A 6,000-nucleotide genomic window follows, 5' to 3' on the forward strand; every position below is an offset into this window, starting at 1 on the left:
GTCAAGATCAAAGAGAGAAGACAGAATGAATGAAAGATGTAGAAGAACTACACATGATGCCTAATTGTTAGGTTTTCATCCTGGTACTTATCCAAGGCACCACAAGGGAGTGGTTTTCACCATAGGATGAATTTATTTCTCTTTACTTTTGCTACCAAGGTGCCTGATTACCAGGTTTTCACAAAGGCACATTTTCAAATTTTTTATTTTTTTCTTTTTTTTTTTCAATTTTTTTTAAAATTTTTTTTTTGGAAGAAGTCAAGCTTTTGAGATAATGCTCCTTGAATGTTTAAACCATGATATAAAAAGGAATTGAAATGACATGCTCAAAGATGCTGATAGGGAAAGGAGGATGGAAGACAAAAATGGAGGATATGGCTTTATGCAAAGTGAGTGAGATTGAAAAATTGAAATGAAGGCAAGATCAACGTCAACACACACCTTGAAGGGTGGCGAAAGGATGGAGAAAATTTGAATGAAGGAATATGTGAAGGAATATGGTGAGTGGATAGAAAAGGTTGCAGTTTAGGCACATGGAATGGAAGAATGCTTTTGGAAGAAGATGAAGCGAAATTCTTTGGAAGCTTGAATGTCAAATTTAATTGTCGTTCAACATTAGACTCTCTCAAGAGAGATTTTGGAATCCATATAGCCTTAGGCTTCTTTTCATTTCTTTTTGATGATTTAGAGATAATATCTTCAATGATGGATTTTGGAACCCATACTTGTCTTGTAATTTTTTTCTTAGATATCTCTTTTGACTTTATGCCCCCATGTCAATTAGAAGAGACATGGTGGTCTTCTTTTTTATATGGATTCTTGAATTGCTTCTTTTTATTGTATTGAACATTCAAGTTACTTCCAAAAGACTTGGGACTTGTGGAAGAAGAAGGATGATATGATTGGTTTAGGTGAGTGGGTGGATGAAAAGGATTCAAGGATATGCATCTATGTTGATCTTGAGGAAAGATAGGAGAGGGAGGGACATAAGGACCCAAAATGGATGAAGAACTAGGAGAATTGGGAGGGGAAAGTGAAGGGACATAAGGACCCAAGATGGAAGGAAAATGTGAAAGATTTAGTATTGGTGGGGGAGGTCCAAGGATGGATGCAGAAGATGCAAAAGGATAATCAATAAGTTCATCAACATCTATATCACAATCAAGGACATCAGCATCTTTAGAGTGAGCATTAGTATTTTCAATAGGAACATGAACATCTTGGATAGGAGCAACTTCTTTGATAGGATTACTTAAAGCTTGACAAGACTTAGGAAGAGTAGAAAGTGGAAGAGAACATGGAGTTGTAGAACAAGAAGATGGAAGACTTTGATCTTGACAAGGATCTTTGGATAACATAAGCATAGAATTGTTCTCTTGATTTTCAATAGGCTCAACATTGAAAGTAATAGCATCACTTTTAATAACCTTAATGGAAGTATCATCTTTGGAAGGAGAAAGTGTACTAAGGCCATTTTTATTGTCAATAAGCTTAGTGGTGCAAGCAGTATCTTGATCTTGCTTAGGAGAAGAATTAAGACATGGTGGAATGAATGAGAAAGGGTGTAAGGGATCAAAAGAACCATGAAATGTATCATAAACACTGTGAAAAGAATTGGATGACATGGAAGGTTCTTGATCTTGATCTTTTTTTATATTCTTTTCTTTATCATTTTTAGAGTCCTCTTGACATGAAGCCAGTGCTAAGGAGAAGGAAGCATGTTGGAATTGTATGGAAGACTTTGGAATAGATGATGAAGGACTAGCTGAAGTAGGCATTATAGTGCATGAAGGCTTAGGCTCTTTAGGTTTAGCATTGTCAAAGGTATTTGTAGCCAAGTGAAGGTTAGCTTGAGTTTCTTTAAGAGGTAGCCCTTGAGGATAACTATAGGGAACTGCATGAAAAGCATTAGGATCTTTGTTGGACGAATGATTGGTAGAAGATTTGAGAGTCTTAGAATCTTTAGGGAATGTATGGATACTGGAGGAAGTAGAAGATGGAAGGGGAGCATTAGAAGACAAAGGTTCGACATTAACATGATCTTTCTCAAGAGTGTAATCTTTATTTTCAGCATGAGGGTTCTTAGAAGAGGAACTCTTATCCCATTGATGTTGTATTTCAGCACAAAAAAATGCTTTCTCTTCATCAAAAAATGCAGATTTATCATTTAGGTATTGTTCACAAAATTTATCAATGTTTATTTCAAGATTTGATTCATGTGAATTACCATCAATATCTTTTCGTGACTCATCCCCTTTAAGCACAAGCATAGGACTAGGAGGACTTTTAGGAACTGTAGGAATGTAATAATCATCATCATCATAATCATTGTCACTATAGCCATTGTAGATAGGCATATCACAAGACTTTTCATGTTGTTCATTATCATATGTCTCAATAAGAGGAATAAGACTCTTGGTAGAAGTAGAAGAAGAATGATATCATGAAAAAGAGGTAGGTGAAGACCCAGGCAGATGATATCTAGAAGAGTCATGGTAAGATTTAGAAGATGAAGTATGTGAATGATATTTAGAAGAATTATCGTAAGACTTAGAAGATGAAGAATATGAAGGATATTTAGAAGAATCATGATAAGACTTGGAAGATAAGGAATTTGAACGATATTTAGAAGAATCATGATAAGACTTGGAAGATAAGGAATTTGAACGATATTTAGAAGAATCATGATAAGACTTGGAGGATGAAGAATCTGTATGATATTTAAAAGAATCATGATAAGACTTGGAGGATGAAGAATCTGTATGATATTTAGAAGAATCATGATAAGACTTGGAAGATGGAAAATATTTGGAAGAAGGATATTGTGATTTAATCTTGCACATGATCCTAGCAAAGGTGTCTGATTTATCCATTTTTTTAATCATTTTTGTTGCAATGTTAGCATCCATGTATCTATTGGAGCAACAACACTTTTCAAATTCAAGAAGGAGGTGGATTTCATCTGAGCTCAAATGAGGATCCTTAAAAAGATATTCAAGATCCATGGTTCTAGAAGAAGAAGAATCAAGCATGAAAGAAGAGAAAGAATGAATAGAAGAAGGTAGACTATATGATAATAGGAGGAAAAGAATCAAAAAGACATGAAGAAAAGAAAGAATAGAAATGGGAGATTAGAAAGACATGAAAGATGAAGAAGAAAGAAGACCAAGAGTCATTTTGAGAAATTTGATACCATTTGAGATCATTTGAATGTTGAGCAACATGTAATAGCACTTGTAATCAACATGAAAGAAAATGTACTAGTTGATTTGATTTACCCAAATTTTAATTAATTAAAATTGAATTTTGATGAAAGTGAATGGACAAGAGATTACTAAGATTCTCCAAGTGATATATCAAAGGATCCAAGTGTATATCTTTCTCAATAAGGACGATTTCTAACTTACCAACTCCAAACAAGGTCTCTTGTGAAATCAATGATTACTAATTCAAGAGGTCAAAGCACAATAACCCATGGTGCAAAAAGGCTTTTAACAATGGGTTAAGTAGCCTAACCCAAATAGGATCAACCTAGGGAGACTCAAAATAATGGGACAACAAAGTTATTCGATCGTAAAGTCTCAACTCAAGAACTCAAATTTTGTTCATTTTAAATATCCAACTAGATGTATCAATAGATTCTTTATCATAAACCAAGCACACAAGATAGAAAATAGGGATTTCAAGAAAATAGTCTTCAAACAATGAACAAGGGGCAAAGCAACCTTGCGCATGAGCAATCAAGTGACTTAGTTTATGCTAATCCCTAGGAGAGCTAATTGTGTATGTTCTTAAAGAGTTTCACAATTATTGCATACATCCCTAGAAAATAAAAGTTGGCCTCTCTAAGGTTTTTAGTAATAGTTTGACTCTGCAACTTTTATGATTCACAGGGGTGACCTCCAATCCCGGCGCACCGAGGTTTTGACATAGCCTGAGAACTTAATCTACAAGAGCTGCTAGGGAGATCTGACAACCCACAATGAACCATACCCCATGGAGATTTCTTCCACAAGGACATTTATATAGCGATTGTTGCAACCACGGCAGAAGTGGCTATTATCGCTTAAGGTTTCATCCGCAGTTTGCCCTGTATAGAGATTGTCTGCTATGGTTAACCCTCTCTAAAGGTGACTGACTCACAATAGTGGACCACAAGGGGACTTAGCTTTCAGATCCAAGGTTTTGACACCTTTTCACTTTTAGCCCAATCAAAGCAAGTAGATTAATCTGACACGCTAACTAAGATTATCTCAAGATCTATGATATCAACCCCTAGTGATCTATCAACCTCTCCGGAGAAAGGATGCCTCAATCACCAAGTTGAAGATCCATCTATCTAAGAGATTCTCAAAGTATCCTCCCCACCCACAAGGAATCCGTCTTTGAGAGGAGTTTCACTAGGAACTCACTCCCTCAAGATCCACGAATAGTATTCATGGGGCCTAATTACTATGTGTGTACAGATGTTAATTCCCCAAAAGAAAATCTATCCAAGAATAATCAAAAAGCACAAGGTGGTACACTTAACGCTTTAACTAATGCAAGGTGAGTCCAAAAATGTGGAACACTTAACCCCTCACACAAGCCAAAACGAGTCCACAACTCAAAGATTAGTGAGTTTTAGAAAGCACAAGAGGGTTGCCAAGTGGAGCACTTAACACTTCTATCCTGTAGACCCCTCCCCTTTAATGTGGCACTGATCTTGCAATCACGGGGTGGAATGAGGGGCTGGCAGATTCGGCGAGTCCAATAACCCAATATAGCTATCTCAATCTATCACTAATAATCAAGCTTGCTAAATAAAAATCAATGAAGATTACAACCTAGTATCAATTATGCATGTGTTTGAAAAATAAAAGCATAAGAAAAACACACAAGCTAGACACATGAGAGGTTCATTTTAAGGTTCCAAATCAAAGTGTTATCAGCCAAAGAAGAATACCTAAAGTCCTTGCAACGCGCTTAGTAGATCTTACCTATTTTTAACAACTTTAGCACGTTTTTTCAATGAAATCACAACTTGCTGCTATGCTGTTCCAAAAAAATCAAAAAACACAGAAAAACCCAAAACAGTGAGCAGTTAGTAGAAAAAACCAGAAAAACACGAAAATCCCTGCAAAAAAAATATGAATAACCTAGTCAACATGATTAGACCTTTTTTTTGCTATGATTTTGAATCCAAAAATAGAAATGAAAAGAAGATAACCCTGCTAAAAACTAAAGAGCTTTCCAAAAATGTAAGAAATTCAAAAAAATTTCTTCATTTGTGCCCTAGGGACCGAATTTTTCAAAATAGGCCAAATTCATCAAATCGAGTTTTTGATCTTTAATACGGCCTCAAAATTCAAAACACAAAGAAAGAATCCCCCTTATAATTCAAAAATATTTCTGAAAATTTAAATTTTTCCGAAAAATACGCTGATTTGCGATCAAAAAAGGCTTTTTATGAAAAATAAAGAGAAATTTATAACTCTCGCAAATCATGTCAAAATGATCTAAAAATCGAACTGGGACATGTTGGGAACATAAGAAATCCACCAAAAAAATTTCAAAACCAAAATCTAAGTGGTTTAAAAGATATGATTGAATATTTTAACCAACTAGATTTTTTTGCCTGCAAACCAATCTATATATGGGTTGGCCTTAAAACCAAAGTGAAAAATTTACAAAAGCACTTGATTAGATCCAATATGCTGCTGTAAAAAACCAAAGATGAAAAATAAAAGCAAATGGAGCTAGAAACTTGATTCAAGCCCCACGATGGGCGCCAAAAATGTGTGCTAAAATGTTGTCACACTTCTATGAATCATTACATGTAAGAAAACTCAAGAATGAGCCCTCACAAATTGATCCATAGCTCTCTACCCATAGAGTGCAAGGGTTTGCAATGGAGGCCCTCAATTTGACCTATTTTTGTGCTCATGCAAGTACACCATGAGATGAGAGATTCAAAGAGGAAAAACAAGAATGCTAGTCTCCATGATCTTCAAATATGCA

This window comes from Cupressus sempervirens, chromosome 3 (assembly GCF_028749045.1).
Source record: "Cupressus sempervirens isolate cs-2001-9-10 chromosome 3, ASM2874904v1, whole genome shotgun sequence".
Taxonomy (NCBI): Eukaryota; Viridiplantae; Streptophyta; class Pinopsida; order Cupressales; family Cupressaceae; genus Cupressus; species Cupressus sempervirens.